At 41.1% G+C, this 21745-nt stretch overlaps 1 long non-coding RNA gene across 1 annotated transcript in view; it reads right to left on the reverse strand.

Moving 5' to 3' along the window:
• The window catches only part of LOC122438480, a 222702-nt gene extending 204691 nt beyond the window's left edge, over positions 1-18011 (reverse strand). Inside the window, exons 1-2 of the long non-coding RNA XR_006268568.1 lie at positions 17793-18011; positions 5275-5362 (exon numbers count right to left, since the gene is read on the reverse strand). This is a non-coding gene — a long non-coding RNA (uncharacterized LOC122438480). The remainder of the gene's footprint in view (positions 1-5274; positions 5363-17792) is intronic.
• Positions 18012-21745: the final 3734 nt, after the last annotated feature.

A 21745-nucleotide genomic window follows, 5' to 3' on the forward strand; every position in this document is an offset into this window, starting at 1 on the left:
TGGCATGGTGCCTTAGTGCACACACAGGGCCAAATGAGTTTGCCCGGAGAGAATACAGGTGTTTGAGGATTCCTCCCACTGGGTCTTGGGCCATCATTTCAGAATTTCCTAGTTTCTTTCTTTAATTAAGTGTTTGAACACAATTTTATCCTGGAATCACCAGCAGAGGTCACTCAAGGACAAAATGAATTCTTACCAACCCCAAAGCTTACTTCTAAGTTGAGAGCTGCATCATGATAGTTAAAACAGCATAATATTTTATGATACCACTTCGTTTTAACATCGTTACTTGAAATTTCCTATTAAGAGCTACATCACAGCAATATGATCAACATTCTGCTCACAGCATTTTCTTCACTAAAGTCTGTGTGAGAGCCAGCTACACACCTTCTGGCCAGAAAAGTAGAGGATACAGTGTGTAGAAGAGGGGTGGGAGAACACCATCACATTCCAGTGACATAGAAGGAGTCTGAAATGATGATCAGATCAGGCAGAAAGGACCCAGGCTGCACCTGCATAAGCAGTGAAGCAGCGGCTAGTGGAAGAGACGTGACTGTCTCAGAGACTCAGATGTGAGTTTAAATGCTCTGGGTGGTCTGGTGATGATATTGGGAAAAGGCCTGCCTGCAGTATGTATTATACAATAAATATGTGTGAATAGACTTAAGGTCACTTAAAATGAAACAGAGACATTATGAATGTCACACTTCATGATTTTGGCTTTTTTAGTTACAAATACACAGTACTTCACAGTTTAAAAAATGCTTTCATATCTATTATGTTATCTCACCTTCAAGATAATCTCAGGAGTGTGCAAGATCACAAATGCTTCTTCTGGGCAGCTGCCATATCTTATGGTGTTTTGAAGCTACCTCAGGTTATCAGACATAAGAGGCACTCAATAAATATTTGTTGAATGAATGATTAAAACCGATAAAACTAGAACTTGAATTACTTATTTTCACACAATTGTATTATTTGCATAGGGAATTTAGTATACAAATATACTTGCTTTTTTGGCCAACATTCTAAACGGCAACAATATCTCTAAGCAGGCTATACTTTTAGACACTCATCAAAATTGGTAAAATCCAGCACAGGGCCTCAGTGTTGCTACCTTCCTCTATGAAGTTTATGGAAGTTAAAAATCTTTCAATGGGCTTGATGGCTAGAAGGCTAAAGATTCTATATCAGTACATGTAAGGGTTTTTGCAGAATTTACCCCAGGCCACTCTCATGGTAACCACATTTCATGATGGCCCTCTCTGTTTAATAGTGGGGTGGTGTGGGGAGTGGGCTAGGCAGGAGATGTCACATTCACCATAGCACTCGACAGAATAAATAGAGCCAACCAGTAAAAACAGTGATGTGGCAACTGGGTACATACAACACTAAACTGATTGGGTAAGGATGAGGCTCGCGCGTTCCTGGTGAAGAATAGAGGAATAAAACTCAGAGAGCTGAGAATAGTTAAGCTGCCTACATGGTATTCCAGCAAGTTTGTTTGAGGGATAAAGATGAAGATGACTTGTTAAATAGGTGGTAAGTTAAATATAATTATTGGGAGACTTACATTTAGGAAAAGAAAATCATAGAATTATGAATCAGAGATCATCAAGATTTTATTCATCTATGTTTGGTTCATATTTGTTCCAACTCAATTAGACAATCAGACAATTGTAATTGTTAGAAATTTTTTTTTCAAATTTTGGCTCCTTTCACCTTTAGTCAATCAAAGATTATGCAGAACAACTCTGATCTTTCTAAGTGGCAACCCTTCAAATGCTTAAAAACTGGTCCTTACAGTTTTGTGCAGAACAAGCACCCTCAGTTTTTTAGTGTTTCCATGTGTTATTCTGCCAACACTTCACCCTTCAGCTCTTGTCTTTTGGCCAATGGACTTGTTTAAAGAACTGTTCAACAAGAAAATTAAAAACTGTGGGCCTTAATGAAGCCAAACCTCACCTCATGAGCATCCATAACCAACATCAAGTTTATCACCTCTCAGCAGAGTTTACCTATCTCTCTGGTCTCCCTGTGATGAGATCTGAACTTGTAGCCCATTTCCTTTACAAAACTCAAAGTGCACCAGCCACATAATCTATGCTCATCAGGTTCTCATAAGAGAGTGTTTGCTGCCAGCATTTTTCAAGGGTGAGCAAAGGTGGAATACAGTAGAAATCGGAGAAAAATTGAAATATAAAGGTGGAAAATAATTTACCTGACTGACACTGTCAGCCAATGCCCAAGGAATGAATAACATCCCAACATCTTGCTCAGAAGGATTTAATTTTTTCCTTAGATGAGACCACACCACTTGTAGAGATGGTTTGGCAACTGGAGATCAGAGGGCGACAGCCTGCGCGTTTCTTGATCCCCTGGGGAGGACTTGGCCTCCCCTCTGTGCAGGGATCTCTCCGCTCACCCAGCAACAATCCAGTGCCTGCCTCCCAGCTGGGCTAGAGAGCAAACACTCATCATGTTAAAGGGGGTCTGGCCACCAGGTGTTGTCTTACTTGCCAAGTGCCTTTCAACAGCAGCCAGGATGTGAGATATGCCCTTGATGGGCATAAATGGATACGGTACATGCTATCATTCATTACGGAAGAAGGAGGCAGCTTGTGCCTTGGAAAGCATGGGGTTTTGTCCAACCATGGGGTTTTGTCCAACCATGGGGTTTTGTCCAATGGGTGAGGATCAGAACTGTAAGCAATGAGAGGGGTCCTGAAACACAGGCCAGGCAGAGGCCAAACACCTGGCAGGGTTAGTTCATCGCCAATAATTTGATTCCAGTATAGGTTATGCATTTTGTATCAAACGTAGGTGGTTGAGAAATGACTAGGTTAAAAATTGCAGTAACCCACACCACAACTCACTCTCTCCCCCCATCTCTCACTCTCCCTCTTTCTCCATCTCACACACACATACACACACACACCATAATGTACACAATGAAACCTTCCTTCTCAGAGGAAAATTGCAGTGATCCATCTCATAGCAATCTCCCATCTCAGGGGAACAGCATCACCCAGGAAGGGCAGATTTCTGCTTCCCCCATGGCAACTGGCACTGTCCTCACTGGCCTGAACCCTGGGTCCATCAGCTGCCCTTTGTGGATGATGGAGTATGGGCTGGCAAAGTGGTGATTTTCCACTGGAGAAGCTAAGAAAGGAGCTGGGCTCTCAAGGTCACCTCACCCCACCCCCACTTTCCTAGTCACTCTGGCTCTCTCTCAGGACAGCTTGCATCTTAGCTGAACGTGACGAAAGAAAGTTGGCCCCAGAGGTGTCTCCGAGTGTCTCTGCCCAGAACTAGAGAGAAGTTTTTGGCAGAACTTCCAAGCTACAAGCAAATTCCTGACAGGGTTTGGCAGATCACAAACAATTAGGTGACTGCACTTTGTAATCAGCCCATGGGGATAGCGAGGCTGTGAGACAGCCAGATTTCTGGTAAAATCTTGCTTTGGTTGGAACCAGGAGCTTCTCAGCATCCCCAGGCCTCAAGGAGGCTGGAAGGAACACCAGAACTGCTTATTTTGGGCAAATCTGAATTGTCAACAATCACAAAGGAGCTTCAAAATGGCAACCATGCTAAGTCTACCAGGTCTCCTAAATCCACAGGGATTGTCTGTTGGGAGAGAGGTACGCTGCGTCCTTGAAGGCAAAGAGCCCCCTTTCCGTCTTGTTCCAAATCTATGCAAACTGTGAGGCCAATCACAGTGGCTAATCAGCTCTCCTAGCAGGAGGGAGAAGTGAGCTGAATGCTCTGTGGGCCTGGTGCCTGCCTCCAAGTCACAGTGAATCAAGTTCAAAATGGAGAGACTTCTTCTGACTTGCAGCCTCAGGAATGATCCACACCTTCCGAAAGGGCTCCTTCCCAGGTCAGGGGCTGGGAGGGAGGCTGTGAGCCATCTGTGAGGAGTGGGCATGCCTCAGCTGGGCTTCTCCGAGGGCAGCCCCACCGAGGGCCTCAGGGCCGGAGTCCGGAGGCCCACCTGGGTGCCCTGGCACGGGGCCTGCCCGCAGCCTCGGAGCGCTGTGCACGCACCCGGGTCTGTTACCCAGATGTGAAGGCAGCTTGACCTGCCCGGTCATCGCTCGCCACGCTTCCCCAGAAGGGAAAGACCGGGGCTCCAGCACGTCTTTGCCCGCGGTCCCTTCGGGTCCAGTGGCAGCTGGGCTGCCCTCTAGTGGAGCACAGGCTCTGACGAAGGTGGAAGTGATGATTCTGGCACTTCCTAAACGGGCCGCAAGTCAGCTCACAAAAATGGAGACTGAATAAAAGAAACCTATTTTAGGTTGCAGTCTCTTTGGGGGCGGGGGGGGGGGGGGGGGGGGGGGGACTCCGTTTCTAAAGGGAGTTTACATGCCATGGAAACAAATCCCAGAAGCCCAGTTTCAGCTTATTAGCGCTAAATTGGCCACAGCAAATGAGCACTGCAATTGTCAGTGACCTGAGGTTTTATAAGCACACTGGGACTGTTTGCAGAGATTTTACATGCTCCCTGCAGAGCAGCTGTGGTGAGGCAATGAGACCCGCTATTCCATTTCCAAAGCCCAGAATAGCAATGAAGCCACCTCATGGTGCCCCTCCATGCAAGGGTCTCCTGGGGCCAGAGGCTTCCTTGCAGTCTTTGCCCTACAGCTTAGCCTTATTGAAAAGGCAAGAACCGGAAGTAAAAGGAGCCTTCATATCTGTTTAAAATGGATTTGGAAGAGCCCTAGTTTGGCAGGGTAGTGGTGAGAGCGGCCCATGAAATTCAGCGCTAAGGGGCAAGAGAGAATGTCTAGTCTAGTTCCCAGCACTACGACACGGTGGGGGACGGAAGGCATGGATGACTGCTGAAGTGAGCAGAAAACTCTCCTCTTGCCAATAGTACACAGCAGGGAACTCGGCAGGGAACAAAGTCCAAAGATGCCTTATTTTGTTATTATTTTCTGTCTTCTCTTATTAAGTGTTATCTTTTGTGGAGTTTACATCCTAAGGACAGATGAAAAATATGTGCATGCACGCTTTCAGTAATTAAAAATCTGATCGGATCTGGGAAGGAAATAAGCAAGAGGTTGAGGAGTAAGTGGGAGCTTGTGGAGACTGGTGAGAAGGGTGTCTGGAGCAGGCAGGACAGTGAGGGTGGAGGTGAGGCCTCTGAGAGAAGCAGGAGAGGGCGTTCCAGGCAGGGGCGCAGTGAGTGGCGAGTTTCTGAGAGAGGGGAGAGCGCAGACGCTTCTGGAAGTGAAATAAAGCCTTCAGTGAGGAAGAGAGGCACGACATTACCTTACGGAGCTGGGCAGATGCTCAATCAGGTGGAGTGCTGTTGCAAGAGTTTTTTAATGTTCCTTCTTGAAATTCTGTTTCTTCACGGCTATGAAATAACAGTATTGTGGTTCGTCACCAAGCACTCTTTGTCAACTCATCTTTCTACACACACACACACACACACACACTCCTGAGGGTTGTTGTGGCTGGATTCCTTACCATTTATTCTCTCTCTCCTCCCTTGCTCTGAGCCACTCTATGGCATAATAGTTCTATGTTAGTGACTTTCAATTCTTTCTTCTCCCAACTCCAGTATTTAATAAAATGATCAATTAATTAATTCAGGAAATACAACATCTACTGTATATCAAATATTCTGTTAACTTCTGGGACTATAAAAAATTTAATAAAGCCCCTACTTTGTTCTCTTGGACCTCCACCTGGGGATTGGATAGGAAGGGTGACTGTAGGAGGACAAAGTGAAGAGGAACATGCCATCCATCATAGGGGTTTAATGAGACAACGTTTGAGTTGGATCCCTAAGGAGGAGGAGAAGATTTCCATTGAGAAGAAAGGGCTGTAGACAAAACACCAAGACAAAAACCAGCACACACAAGGCACAGAAGAGGAACTGGCCTTTAATTGACCAGGAGTGGTTCTTTGCATCCTCCTTACTGGGTCCCAAGGCTGTTAGATGGATATGTCAAAGTCTAAAGAGGAACCATGAAGTACCATTCCCATAACGGTGAGCACCCTGTTTGTGAAGAAGAGATTCAGACACTGTCCACACATGAGAAGGATGTAGGTTTGATCCTGGGACAGTATCAAGAAGATGTGGCCATGATCCTGTGGTAGTTTATCTCAAAGGTAAAGCACAAATGAACAAAACTGATAAACCGAAGTCACAAATTAGATAAACAGTCTGCTCTTGGTAGTTATTAGCACTTTCCTAGAATCTCTGGGTGTAGGTAAGAGACCCTCAATATGGGGAGTGAAATATGGGCACAGTCTACTAGTAGGGTTGCTTAACAGATGATTAGACACTTGGAAAACAGCACCTGTGGGGAATGATGAATAAAACTGGGATTGTAAAGCATGGGGAAGACGGAAGAGTGATGACATGACCACGATATATAAAACGCTTTATTGGGGGGAAAAAGAGAAGGTTTTATCTTCTTTAGAATTTATTTTCTCTGGGGACAGAAGGGAAATGGTATACATGTAACCAAAAGGGCTTAGAATGGATATAAGAGTTTTCCAGACAAAGAAGTGTTTTTAAACTATGGCCAATGCTTGTATTTCTAACATAATTTATGAGTGAATCTACGTAAAGCATGTTGAAATAGATGGCGACTCCTCTCAGAGTAGAAGCTTTATTCCTGGGCTGAAGAGGTCAAATTGTCTGTTAACCATATAGAATGGGCCATTTCAGCCAACGGTAAATACCTCAGGTTCTTTATAAATATTTTTATTTAAATCCTGTTTACTCTATATCTGTGTACACTCTCTCCCCTAATATTAATAGTTCATATTTTCATTTTTTGCCTTTGCTTGCATTATCAAAGGTTTTTTTCTGGTAGTTCCTAAGAAAAGCTCCATTTATTAATATTTATGCCTTGATCACTAAACCTTATTGCCATCAGAGACAGAATTCTTATGCAAACTGCATTCTATAAACTTGTACAATAAATGAAATTCAAACTTCACCACACCTTTCTGATGGAGGTTTGAGGAGGTCCAAAGACGACAGAGAAGATAGAGGGTGAGAAATGAACTGTTTGCCCATAGGGTCATTAAGAGCCCATTGCAGGATGGAAGATAGAACAAATCTATCCTTAGAACAAGAGAAGCCTTGCAACTCAAATTGGAAGCCCTGTCAGAAGCAGCCCAAACAATAATGAGTATCTGCAAACCATGAGGGGTTCTTTGTACATCTTTTACTTCATGTATACCCACACCTCCTTTCTCCCCAGCGCTCTCCCGTCCCTAGGGGATGTCCCCCAACAGCTTGTGAATTGGTGGGCTACTTGCCTCACTCACCCAGAGGGCAGCCCTGACCATGATCGTACCACATGTCTGGTGAGTCTGAACTGGGACTCTTGCCTGAGGGTTGCCAGACTGCCAAGCACTGCAGGAAACACCAGATTCTAAGCACCATCCTGTAGGACCCACTAAATAGACCTGCCACCTCTACCATCAATCAAGCTGCAAAGCTGTCCGATGCTCTGTCGCTCTTTGTGGGAAATCTATAGTGTCTCAGAAGCTTCCTTGTTGCCAGCCTGAATAAAGCTGCTAATTTGGACCTAACTTATTTTTCAAAACTCCTCCCAGCTCTCCAACTTTGATGTCAAACTATGTTAACAATGGCTGGCTTGGAAAGTCCCTGTAGAATTTGTAAGAAATTAATGTTAGCTTCCTCTCAACAGAAACCTAGGGCTTTGCAAAACACACCATATGCTTGTCACTTTGCCAATGAATCAAGATGTTTTTGCAGTCTTCTGAGTCTAAATAATTAATGGTAATGTCTAAAGATTACCCCAAGGTTCAGAGAGTAAGGATCAGGCCTTTCCAGTGTCCGAAGTTACCCAACCTCAGCCCAGTCCAATATTTCATATGATAAATGGTCAGGCTTCAGGACCACACACCCCCATCCACACCCCACACATTGCCATTGTTTATTCCCTTTTCCTTTTCCCCTCTCTTCTTTCTGCTGTAATTAGATTCTTCGGGTGGCTTCAAGTAAGTGCTGCCTCTTCCCAACTCTCAAATAATATACTTCTACCCAGGTTTCTCCAGCTTCCCTTAATGGATAAGAGTGTGTATGTAATCATTTATCCATTAACATTAGCACTGTTCTTATCAAGAGATTAATTTCCTTTCAATACACTCTCACCAACCAATTAATCCAAACCAAGAAATCAAGTTAAATAAATCAATGTGCTCAGTCGCTCAGTCGTATCTGACTCCTTTGCGACCCCATGAACTATAGACCGCCAAGCTCCTCTGTCCATGGAATTTTCTAGGCAGGAATACTGGAGTTGGTTGCCATTCTCTTCTCCAGAGGATCTTTCCCACCCAGGGATCAAAACTGCATCTCCTGCATTGGCAGGCAGATTCTTTACCACTGAGCCACCTGGGAAGCCCCCTAAATAAATCAATAGCCCCACTAATTTTGATGATTGTAGGGATGATAGCTTTTGCCAATTTTTTTTAAATAGTAGATATTGAGTTTTTTCTTTATAAAATAAAAAGACATCTCCATGATCATTTTAAATATTTTCTCTTCACTCAGCAGAACTCTTTTTTCTATTTTATAATCCTATGGGAAAAAATGAACTTACATTACTTAGTACTTATTTTCGATGCATCTCATCTCTCATCTTACCTTGTCAAAATGAAGTGCTGTTCAGCCCTCCCCTAATGGGCCATTGTGATACTGTCATTGAATAAAAAGAACCGTTTTGTGCATTGTAGAAGATGATAAGAAGCAGAATTCATGGAGTAATGGAGTGTTTCCTATATGCCAGACAGCGTACTGAGAGCTTTGCAATCATTGTTTCATCTGATTCTCTAAAAGTTCATCTCTGGATTAGGAAATTAGGACTTGACAAAGTTTCAAAATTTTTGTCCCAAGTCATACAATCAGTCAGTGAAGAAGCTAAACTTTGAACAGGAAGGCTCTCTAGTACCTCAGACACTCCTTAGATTTATTCCCTACAGAAGGCTGAACCCAAACACAGCTCTTCCAGGACACAAGGTCTTAGACAGCAGGGTAATGAAACTTCTCCTACTACTAATAGCAGCCTTGATACAGCCTTCAGACTAGGACTCAGCTGAAGCTGCCTTCCAAAAGACTTCTTTGTTAATTTACTTCAACTAATGAGCAAGAAGGAGTTTCCCTAGTGGATCAGTGGTAAAGAACCTGCCTGCCAATGCAGGAGATGTGGATTCCATCTCTGGGTCTGGAAGATCCCCTAGAGAAGGAAACAGCAACCCATTCCAGTATTCTTGCCTGGGAAATCCCATGGACAGAGGAGCCTGGCAGGCTACAGTCCATGAGGTCACAGAAGAGCTGGACACAACTGAATGACTAAACAACAATTATCAAGAAGTCTAATGTTTACTGACAAAGATTTTAATTTATAATCTTTTCCTATAAAAACAGGAAACACCCTTACTCTAAGTTCAGCTTATTATATTCATTAAATCATATTTATGTTAATTATATATATTTCATGGTAGTTCATACTCCTATCTTTCTCTCTCGATTGGGTGAATCTTCAGAAATATTAACTGATAAAGATGAAAGTCAGCATGTAGAATAACTGAGTTCATGGATAGTACTTTGAAATAATGACGAAAAGAGCAATGTATTGACCATAGCAAGAAACAGTCTTCCAATAATTCAGCAAACTTTCAGATACATTTTAGTATAGTTCAGTATATCTGTGAATTGAACTCACAAGCCATGCTTAACATCTTAAGAATGAAACCAAAACTACGATGAGATATCACCTTACATGGATCAGAATGGCCATCATCAAAACATCCACAAATAACAAATGCTGGAGAGCATGTGGAGAAAAGGGACCCCTCCTACACTGTTGATGAGAATGCAAATTGGTATAGCCACTATAGAGAAAAATATGGTAGTTTCTTAAAAAACTAAAAATAGAGTTACCATATGATCCAGCAATTCCACTCCTGCGACTATATCCAGAAAAGATGAAAACTCTAATTAGAAAAGATACATGCACCCCAAGGTTCATAGCAGCACTATTTATAGTAGGTAAGACACGGAAGCAGTCTAAACATCCATCAGTAGATAAATGGATAAATACATATACACAATGGAATATTACTCTGCCATAAAAAGAATGAAATAATGCCATCTGCAGCAACATGGATGGAGCTAGAGATGATCATACTAAGTGAAGTAATTCAAACAAGTATCATTCAATATCACTTATTTGTGGAATCTAAAAAAAAATGATACAAATGAATTTATAGAAAGGTCTTGGGCAAAATAAAGACAGAGTCATCCTGACCTCAGAAGCATTGACAGCCTTGGTCAAGTAAGGCTGCAACCAGTGGATGAGTAGAGTAGAGTGGCCACTAGAATGGTCACAGGGTCATCAGAATGGGTGAGCAGGAGTCTAGGACTCCGGGCCCAGTGCCGCTGGGCTGCTGAGTGATGCTGATATGCAGTCCCTGGCATCTCTGAGCCCACATTTATTCATCTGTAAAGCCTATGTGTTGGAATCCATCATAAGTCTAGACTTACCAGATTCTGATGACAGTTACAAAACTCATTGCATAGTTGGTGAAAATAATGTTCGTTCTCCACTTAAAATATAAGCAGAAAAATGATTAAAATTTTTATAAATGTAAAGTTATCAAGGTTGAGTTAAAATTCCCATTATTTCCCAATAATGGGAAAATACACATTTCATTATTGACTTACTCTTGTATTAAGTAAGACTACTAATCCCCAGAGGAATAAGGTGTGTAGAATCTTTATCAAGGGGGAAAAAAATGCCCTTTGACAATACTTGAGAGAAGTTTTCTCTTGTACTTTCATTTCATTTTGAAGGACAGTGGCTAGAATTTGGACATCTACAGAACAAAAGTTGGCTTAAAGCTCAACATTCAGAAAACTAAGGTAATGGCATCTGGTCCCATCACTTCATGGAAAATAGATGGAGAAATAGTGGAAATAGTGGCAGAATTTATTTTTGGGGGGCTCCAAAATCACTGCAGATGGTGACTACAGCCATGAAATCAAAAGACACTTACTCCTTGGAAGAAAAGTTATGACCAACCTAGACAGCATATTACAAAGCAGAGACATTACTTTGCCAACAAAGGCCCATCTAATCAAGGCTATGGTTTGTTCAGTAGTCATGTATGGATGTGAGAGTTGGACTATAAAGAAAGCTGAGCACCGAAGAATTGATGCTTTTGAACTGTGGTGTTGGAGAAGACTCTTGAGAGTCCCTTGGACTGCAAGGAGATCCAACCAGTCCTCCTAAAGGAAATCAATCCTGAATGTTCACTGGAAGGACTGATGTTGAAGCTGAAACTCCAATATTTTGGCCACCTGATGCAAAGAGCTGACTCATTTGAAAAGACCCCAATGCTGGAAAAGATTGAGGGTAGGAGGAGAAGGGGACGACAGAGGATGAAATGGTTGGATGGCATCACTGACTCAATGGACATGGGTTTGTGTGAACTCCGGGAGTTGGTGATGGACAGACAGGGAAGCCTGGTGTGCTGCAGGCACACCAAAGAGTTGGACACAACTGAGCGACTGGACTGAACAGAACAAATGACTGTGTTTCTTGAACAAATATTGGCATTTACAAGAGGAAAGCAGTTAACATAAATTAAAAGAAACCTGAGGCATGCCAATTGCAGTATATAGATCTACACAGTACGGGAAACTTTGTAAGACAATCAAGTGTTATATTGCTATTCGTTCTTGCTAATTCTGTTTGGTGTTCTAATGGCTTTGAAGTTTTTTCTAAATACTGTACTCACTTATTGGATTAGAGATCCAATGGATCATACTAAAATACTTATGCGTAGGGCTTCCCTGGTGGTCCAGTGGCTAAGACTCCACACTCCCAATGCAGGGGACCCAGGTTTGATCCCTGTTTGGGGAACTAGATCCCACATGCCACAAGTAAGACCCAGTGCAGCCAAGTGAATTTTAAAATAATAATAAATAAATATTTATCATCACTGTCTTGTATATTTTTCTAGGTAGCAGCTCCATTAGTGTTAGTGTGATGATGGTCATTCATAGATTATCTGAATTTGAACTATCCACTTTGTGGATGATCTGGGACAAAACTTTAATCCAAAGTGGCTTTCTTTTCTTTCATCAAACAATTATGACCAAGTAATACAAGTATATTTTTAAATCAGCCTAAGAAAAAAAAAAAACTGATTGCATCTCAAAAATCAAACTTTAGAACCCCCCCAGTTCTGTTAGCTCCCCACTACTCTCAAATTTAGTTTCATTGTTTAAGTTCCTCAGAACATAGAGCATGTATGAGAGAATATTTGACTAATGTAATCCTCAGTATTTATGCACATAAATATGGGGGGGGGGGTGAGAGGGAGGGAGGAAGCAAGGAATGCCAATACAAGGACATATAATAGAAGCAAATGGTAACTTGAATCCCCAGGACCACACAGCCAACCGCTGAGTTTCAGATGGTATTTCAGAACCATCCATTTGAGGGAAACAAAGGAAAAGAATGTATGCCTTGGCTCCCACCCCCTCAATGGTCAGAGGTTGTCCTATGGGGCACTAACTACCCTGCATTTGTAGGTTGCACATGTGTAAGCACTGAGCAGTTTCATGTCTACCCCCGATAGAGATGTGCTGGGTAGGAGGAGAGGCAGGCACGGTCAAGATGCACCTGAATGAAACCAGCTGAAGCCCATGCAAGTGAGTTCTGGGAGGCTCTGAAGTAATGTGTACAGCAAGCTGATGTGCATAAATATAGAGGATTGACTACTATATGCTCTATTATGATCTCTTGGGTGTGTCAATGCAGAAAAATGGAAATTGAGGCCTAAAAGAATAAAATCAAGGGCAACTTCCACTTAAGATCTCTATATTTGGAGTTAAAGTTTTGAAAGCATGAATTATCTAATTGCCCAGTTTCCCAGTTGTCTAATGTCTCAGTTCCCAGTTTCACCTTAGGTGTATAGTATCATCAATAACATAATATTATTTTAATTACTATATTTTTAAAAGTGGAAAAAAATAAAAATAAAAGTGGAGAAAGTGGGTTCTAGGGGCATTATAAAAATTGAGAAGTGATTCATTACTATTAATATCATTGTTTTTAAAATGAAAGAGTAGATATTATCCAGTTAAATTTCTGGAAGTAGTTATTCTAAAATTCATTTTCATTTTGAAACTATATTCTTGGAAAAAATTTTCCATTTTTTTTACTATTAACTAGAAAAGTATTAATTTTAAAATATTATAAAATATCTCAAATACTATGAATTACATTTGCTGTATACTGAATGACTGGGTAAAGTATATAATTTAACTGAGTCAATAGTGATAGATCACCTCAATCATCACCCATCAAGTTGATATAAAGATTAAAAATATATTTTTCTACTCCTATGAGGTCTGTAATCTGGTTAGAGAGACAAACACACATATAAAGCTGAAAACAAGTGCTTTCACTGAACCACCTTGGATTTTTCCAAGGGAGAATGGAGTTTTGGGGGAACTCTGGGAATTAGTAGCAGTACTGATGGTGGTGATGGCTTTGTGAAAAAAATGGGTCTTGGAGTTTTATGATTTTGAGAGAATTGAGCCCTCTGTTGAAACCAAATAAGTATTTTTTGAAACCAAATAAGTATTATTTAGACGCTTGGACAAAAAGCAAGTTTATTTCTCCTGGAAATCCTACTTGTAATTCTGCTTCTTCACTTTTATGTCACTAAATTATTTATACACTAATGGCATATTGTTGAGGCATCCCCTTAGAATACAAAATAGTCCTCAGAAGACATGTCAGATGGCTTTCTTCCATACAAGCTCGTTCCCAAACTGGGACCACTCCACATTGTCTTTAAAAGAAATGCCAGCACATTCGCTGAAAACAGATTCCATGTCTCTGGAGTTAATGACAGGGGAGTATGCTCACAAGATTCCATCATTAGTGGATCTTCTGGATCCTAAGAGCTCAGTCTCTCCAGTAGGCTTTCTTTGAGGTGGGTTTGTAATTCAACCACCTATATGTTAAAAATTCAGACAACTGGGTTTTAACACAGACCCAGTGAATCAGACCTTTTACTGTTGAAGTCAGGGGGAAAAAAAAAAAAATATATATATATATATATATATATATATACACACACACACATATATATGCATATTTCAATTAAAATATATACATGTATATGTATATATATTTCAATTTCCCCAGATTATTTTTGTGCATGCAGAAGGTTGCAAATCTTTACTTCACAAAGGAGCTGACCTGAAAGGGTAGAGAGGCAGATGTTTTACATTATCTAATCTGGCTCTTCTGCTGATGTCATTCTCCCCAAATCTCCTTGGAAAGATAACCACAAAGCATACGTGGCTCCTCTCAGGGAGTGGGGTTGCCAAGGGCGCCAGGAGTCAGGACAGGCTCTAAGAACTTTGGGGACCAAAGAAGGAACCTCCTGACACATGACTGGATTTGTATTTAAATTTGGTTTTTCCTGCTTTGTTCCAAATGAGTGACTCAAGAACTAAAAGAGGAAAAATTATGACTAGTGACTCCAACAGTGAAATATATTTAAATGGAAGTAAAACCAACAACTCCAAATCCATGGTCTTGTTCTCCTTTTCACCCCTGTGAACTTCTGTGTGGGATATGAAAATTTCTATCATCCGGGGGATTTCCCATCACTGTCATCCTGGTAATTATCTTTGTCTCTCCTTTTTCTTAAGATTGTGTATCTTCCTCTTTCTTGGTTTACTCTCTCAATATGGTGGAGCATCATTCAGTAGTTGCCTCAGAAAAGGTGTATGTGAAGTAAATTATTTGAGAGGAAAAGTATAACTTGTTCAAGACCAATATCCTACAAACTGACCTACCAGCAAGTGTTGACTTCTTCAAAGCTCAGTTTAAACAAGATGTGCCTGGTGCTTCTGGCAACTAATGCCAACCATCATCATTTGGATCTCTGTTCCCCAGTCATTCCAGGAGAAGGGCTGGTGCTTTACTAACCATGAAAGTTGATGATATAATGTCCACCACTACTTGACTCTTCACACGGCTGCAACCTCAGGGCTTGGATTTCAGCACTTGGATCACTCTAGGGGTGGGGTTGGTGCTATCTCCAATTAAAAATAGTATCTCGGCAGAAGAAGACTGGAGATATGTTTCGGCCAAGTACCATTACCCTTGTATCCTGGCCTCTGATTACGTAGAGAATGTTTTGATGCTTCCCTAAGTATGCAGTTAAAAAACCCCAAAGTCCAAGTATCTGAGTACTTTCTCCAGAGTCTGACATTTAGCTCTGTCAGACTATGCTCTCTCTTCTCCAGGGTGTTGTGAGCAGTGGGAAAACTTCACACCTGCTACTGATGCTGTTACCATGAATATCCCTGGTGAACAGTGCTCCAGAAGTTCTGGTATACATGCTATTTAGACATTTGCCATTGTACAGTATCTTGAATGTGTGAAAAAGCTGCTGTTCTCCTGTTCCTGTCCCATCCTCACTGTCCCCCCAACACCCATGCCATTCCTACCATCTTTGGGTGGGTATAAAATTCTGAGTTGAAACAGTTTTCCCTTTATAATAAATAAACAAATTAATTCACTGTTTACTCAATTTTACTGTTCAAGAGTTCAATTCCAGTTCTAATTTCCAGTCTGTTGTATCTGAACTATTTGTCTCATTTTTGCTTATGACCTGTTTGGATTTTGCTTTTTGTTTTGTTTTTCTCTTTTTCTTTCTTTTTGGAAACTTAGAATCTTCTCCCTAAAAACAGTATTCTGAAATGTTATACTTATATACCTTGGCATAGGTATTTGTTTAACCTGTTAAAAATAGATTAAAGGACATAATTATTAGGCCCTTTCTACCTAGAAACTCTTGTACTTTGGGGATGGAAATTTTCCCCTGAGTTATTTATTTGATGACATCCTCTATTTCTTCAAGGTCTTCCTTTTATTCAAATGTTGGATGTCCTGGACTAATTCTCATTTTTTTCTCCTGTTTTCCATTTCTTTATCCTCTCATCTTTTCTCAAAATGTTCTCAATTTTGTCTTCGAATTCTTCTTGTGAATTTTTCATGTCTGCCATCATAATTTTAATTTCCAAGAGCTCCTTTTTGCTTCCATGTTCCTTTCATATAGTCCATAGCTCACTGTTTTATAAGGTATCTTCTTTGTTTTCTGGGTATAAAAATGAGTTATTTTGTTGTTGTTGTTACTTTTTTCTCTCCTCCCTGCATTATTGTTACTATTTTATTTTGATTTCTATCTTTCATATTAGAAATTATCCTCAAATGTCTATTGAACTTTATCATAACAATCACGTTTAAGGTGGAGACTTAGACTTAGTTGGAATCTTTACATAGAGAGGTTAACTCTTTACAGGGAGAGCTAATTGATTGGTTTATCATATAAAAGAGCTTGTGATTAAAAAAAACAAACGAGGAAAAAAATCTCCTCCAAAAATGTGTACCTAAAAGTAATCCTACATTCATGTATGGGGATCACATATTAAGAACTCCTTAATTAACAAAGTAAAAATGCTCATTGCTGTTTTTATACCTTAGAGCTAGTTAATGATCAAATATTTTTATAGCCTTTTCTTGAACACCTTGACTAATGGAAGCCCACTGTAAACCAAGACAGTCCATTTTTTGGGAACAGGTCTATTATCAAAAAGATATTCTTTGTTTGATCCAAATACATCTCTCTGTTATGTTTATCCTTTTGTCTTATTTATGCTTATTGGATATATTAAAATCCAATCAAAGGACTTCTTTTCTACTTGGAGCTTTTAACATAGTTTATATTAATCTTATATAAGTAATTTAACTTCTCTGGGCTAGCACTATAAAACCAATACCTCTGTTTCCCTGAAAATAACAGTTAAAAAAAAACTTAATATATCCCCCCCCACCCCTGCACAGTCTCTCAAAGATAATCCTGGACTATTGGGTGCTTAGATTTGTATTCTGTTGAGATATAAAGATGCCAACTGAAGTATTTAGAGAGCATAGATTCTGTTACGTTGGGAAGAGTTTATTGCTGTGAGTGGGTGGCAGATGAAAACTAGATTTGGTTAGGCTGGGAGCCAGAGAAGACCCTGTATCAGCTACACTTTGGGAGTCTTGAGACAGAGTTATCCAGATAGGTCATAACTTCAATGATACCAGGAAGCTCCTTAGCTTTTGACATTTTACAAGAGCACAATACATGGCTTTATTCCATATCTACCCTACACTAATGAGGTTAAAGAGAGCAAGCTTGTTCTTTCACAGCCACTCCACACAAATCCTGGAGCACAGACATTATGCAACAGGGTGGCCAAGGAGCTTGGTAAATCTTTTGCAGACAACAAAAGCCACTTGTTCCTCCTACATACAGCCAAAGAGAAGCTGATGACAAACAGCCACCAACACATAGGGGTGTGATGCTTTCACAGAGGCAAAAAATCCTCAACTTAAAAACAAACAAACAAAAAAACCATTCTTAAGCTACCACCTGATTCCTTTAAAAGCCTTCACAGATCATCCTCAGAGTGGAATCAAGAGTGTTGTATAACACAGGGAGCCCAGCCTGGTGCTCTGTGATGACTTAGAGGGATGGGGTGGGATGGGGGAGGGAGGCTCTAGAGGGAAAGGCTATATATAGAATTATGATTATAATTCACCTTGTTATATGGCAGAAACCAACACAACACTATAAAGCAATTACCCTCCAATTAAAAAAATAAATTAAAAAAAAAAGAGTCCAGTAAGCTTTCTATCTCACATTTCCTCCCTTACCTTTAACATCACAAAGGTGGATGAACTTCCAGGCTCTAACCTGACTCCACCCCAGCACCTGGCTCTCTTGCCTTTGAGGACTAGCCAAGAATGAACTCAGCCGGAGAGAATGTGCAGGGAGTTTGGGAGCCAGGAAATCAGGAGCAGAACAAACCCTTCCTCCCGAGGTGATGGGCTCCACAGCTGTCCCAGCCTCAGAACCCTGCAGTGCCAGTCAGGAGCCTGGCTCTGCCCCACCTCCGCCTCTACACGCCTGGCAAGGGGTCTTTTTGTTGTTATTCTTTCTCCTCCTCCTCTCCCGATTGCAGGCCCAGTGTATGCTTGTCTTGCAGCCAAAGATAAACTCCAGGCATTCAGAAGGCTACTCTAAATATCCAAATAGAGCACTGCCTGGGAAAAGGAACAGTTTGTCTTAGGATACTTTCCTGCTTGCTTTTTCCTTTTTAGCTCATTCTGACTAGGCAACACAGGGTGTGTGGGTTCAAAAAGTCTCAGCATTTCAAAGTATCATGAAATGTATCATGAAATGCTTTTTCCTTCTTAGCTCATTCTGACTAGACAACACAGGGTACAGGGATTCAAAAAGTCTCAGCATTTCAAAGTATCGTGAAATATATCAACCCTATTTCATCCTTGAATCCCACATTCCCACCATTCTATATCCATCTTCCATCTTTCTTCTATTGACATCAAATTTACTGTTTCCCTAAGAAGTGCCCATATTTGCAGACAGTGCTATTAGAATTCTCTTCTTTCTCTGCATTCACTGTAGACATTTGGAAAAAAAAAGTCAAATTTGTGAGTGTGTATGCTGTGAGCAGGAACTTTCTCCATTCCTGATATGCGTGCTTAGTCAGGTCTGACTCTTTGGGGCCCCTTGGACTATAGCCCACCAGGATTCTCTGTCCATGGAATTCTCCAGGCAAGAATACTGGAGTGGATTGCCATTTCCTCCTCTCGGAGATCTTCCCGACTCGGGGATCAAACCCGTGTCTCCTGTGGCTTCTGCATTGGCAAGTGGATTCTTTATCACTGAGCCACCTGGTGTTTGTGTTCAAGCCCAGAAATTATACAGCTTGGGAAGTCTTTCTTCAACGTATGGTATACTTAAAAATTAGAAAGACATCAGGATTTACCCCTTTAGAGGAGCAGGACTGAAAACAAAATTCTAAAGGACATTGTTGTGTTTAGAGTTGTGCTCATTTGAAAGAATCCAGCAGACACAGTGGGAGACAAGAAGATTACTTATTGCCTTCTGGAGAGGATAGTTGATCTAGCAAATGCCATATTCCACTCCAGCTCAGTAAGAAGCCTTGTGTGTTCAGTGACTTATTAAATGCAAAACATGTACAGTCTTCACTGAATAATAAATAGATGCAAACAATCCCTAAATATGACTAGGAAGAGAGAGCAGAGACAGTGAACATGAGACAGAGGCTAAAGACAAACGGTGCAGTCAGAAGGGGCTGCTGGTTGTCCAAAGCTGGGGCTCCACACAAAGGTGACCTCTGGACAAGTCAAGCGAAAGGGCTCAGAGAGGCACCCCGGGGGTGTACTTGGAAGTCAGATCACACTTGCAGGATAAGGATGAATGTGACTTGTTATCGTCTGCAAATAATTGGATCTCTACCACACGAGAATGAAAGTAGAATGGGGACAATGTCTGCTGCCCAGGAATTCAGCATGCCAATTAGAAAGCCATGGGCAGGGGTAGCATCAGAAGGTGCCACATAGCATTATGAATGTTCCCCTGTCTCTGGGCAGACATTTGTGGGCCCTGGCGAGGACATAATGGATGGTGACTGAGTTTTGTGCCCTCCTCAGCACAGGAGGTGATGTCCACAAAGCCAAGGGCCAGAAGCACATGGGGGTTGGAGAATGGACATTTTCCTTCTGTTCTTAAACCATTCAGTGAACAGCTGGGTACTGAGAAAATAAGCAGGTGATTTCAGATTTGCAAAGCTGCATCCTGACCCCCTAGGCAGAGCCTTTGAGAACAGAAGGTAGGAGGCTGACAGAGATAGGTAGATGTGGGCATCTGAACCTAAAACACTAACTCTGATTACATATGGACCCTTGAGCCAGCTGCTAGACAGGACTGCCATGGTGCCAGGAAGCTGTCTCTCTCTCAGCATGGAGAAGCCAGATAAGGACCACCATTTGGTGAAGATTTCTGTTGAATAAGTTAATTCTTGAATTGAGAATGTAATTTAAAATTCCTTCTGGTGGTAATTCTATGTTTTGGATTTACTCCTATAAGCTTCTAGAATTTTCCTGTGCCTACTGATGCCATTTATTGATAACAAGTTCATTTCCACTGGTGGAAGGGTCTCCAACCCATCCCCCACCTTTCCTTCCTGTGTCAATGAGAACAAAGATGAAAGGAAACAAGGTGGGAGATATGCAAAAACTGTCCCACAGAGAAAGCAATATCACATTAATTAACAACAATTCCAGTACTTGCAAGAGAGTGTGGAACATTAAACAAGCTAAGTGGCCTAAGCATTACTGTTCACAGATATTTGCTGCTCCTCCCTCAGAGGGTTTTATTTTCTTACCCACTTGGGCACATGATGTGCTTTCTAAAATGAAATGAAAGCAGAAATGACATGTGTTATGTGTCACTTTATGCACAGGCTTAAAGACCGCTATAAGATAGTCCTCTTTTTTCTCTGCCAGGAGATTGTTTCAAACAGGGGCTTCTCCTTCACTGTGGGTCCCTAGAATGGAGGTGATGTGGAGCACGGATGGATCTGATCTGGAACAGACATGTAGCATGAATGAGAAGTAAACTTTTAATATTATATGCCACTGAAATTTGAGGATCTTTTGCTCTAGCAGTTTAATCTGGCCTATACCAATTAATACAAAGTACCCTTAAAGTATAAGTCAACTTTGGTTTTGAAATATATGTATATTAATTTAAAAGACTGATAAGCGCTACAGCGAAACAATAGTGATTATTTCCTGGGTTGGGGATTATGACTTTTTTCTACTTTATGCTTTTCTATAATTCCTAAATGTTCTTCAGTTAACAAATATTGCAATTAATATTAAGAAAAACATATATATTATGTTCTTTAAGAGGCAAGGTAAGGTGCTTAGACTGAAAGTTCTATTGTGAGTCTCACCACTCATCCTAAAGTATGGGACTTTGGGTGACAAGTGTAGCATCTTTAAAAGTATCCCTAAGATCTGCACCATTAACCCCAACTGACCTCCTGTACCCCTTCATCCTTGATTCCCCTCAGCTCACAATCCCCCAAGCCAGACTTGACTGCAATGTGCTGAGGTCCCCGTCTGCAGTGTGGTGGTACACAAAGCTAACATTCACTTGCACAGAAGAGCCTCCATCCTTCTTGGGAGCTGTGTGAACATGGCCTTCCCTTGTTTTTCATTTGTGATCATCAGAATCAGACTTCTTTTCTAAGGCCTATTCCTTCACTATCAAATGCAAAAATGTCTATCTCTGGGTATGGGAATAGAGGAAATACCTCTTTCCTGCAGATTTATCAGGAAATTAATAATATATCCCAGAATTAAAACACCTTGATACGCTACTTAAAAAGACTAAGTAGGGATTTAAAAATCATATCAGGGTGAATCAGAAAACCCACCATAATTAGAAAGTCATGGCCTCACTCTCGGTCTTTTCAAGTAAGGGTACCAAGGTGTTTTATGCTAATTACATTATTAAATTCCTTTGTGACTCAGTCAGGATAAGAAACACTATGTGCTATAACAACTAAAAACCTTGGTAACATCATTATCATAACAACCATGGTAATTTTCTCATTTCTAGGCTAATGTGAGTCAAGAGGCTCTCCTGAGTGGATTTTCTAAAGTAGTGATCCCCAAACAAGATTCCTTTTATGTTGAAACTCTTTTTTCAACAATTGCACTATGGTTGACATCAGAGGGGGAAGAGAAAGTGATCATACAGGGACTTTTAC

Source organism: Cervus canadensis, chromosome 3 (genome assembly GCF_019320065.1).
Source record: "Cervus canadensis isolate Bull #8, Minnesota chromosome 3, ASM1932006v1, whole genome shotgun sequence".
Taxonomy (NCBI): domain Eukaryota; kingdom Metazoa; phylum Chordata; class Mammalia; order Artiodactyla; family Cervidae; genus Cervus; species Cervus canadensis.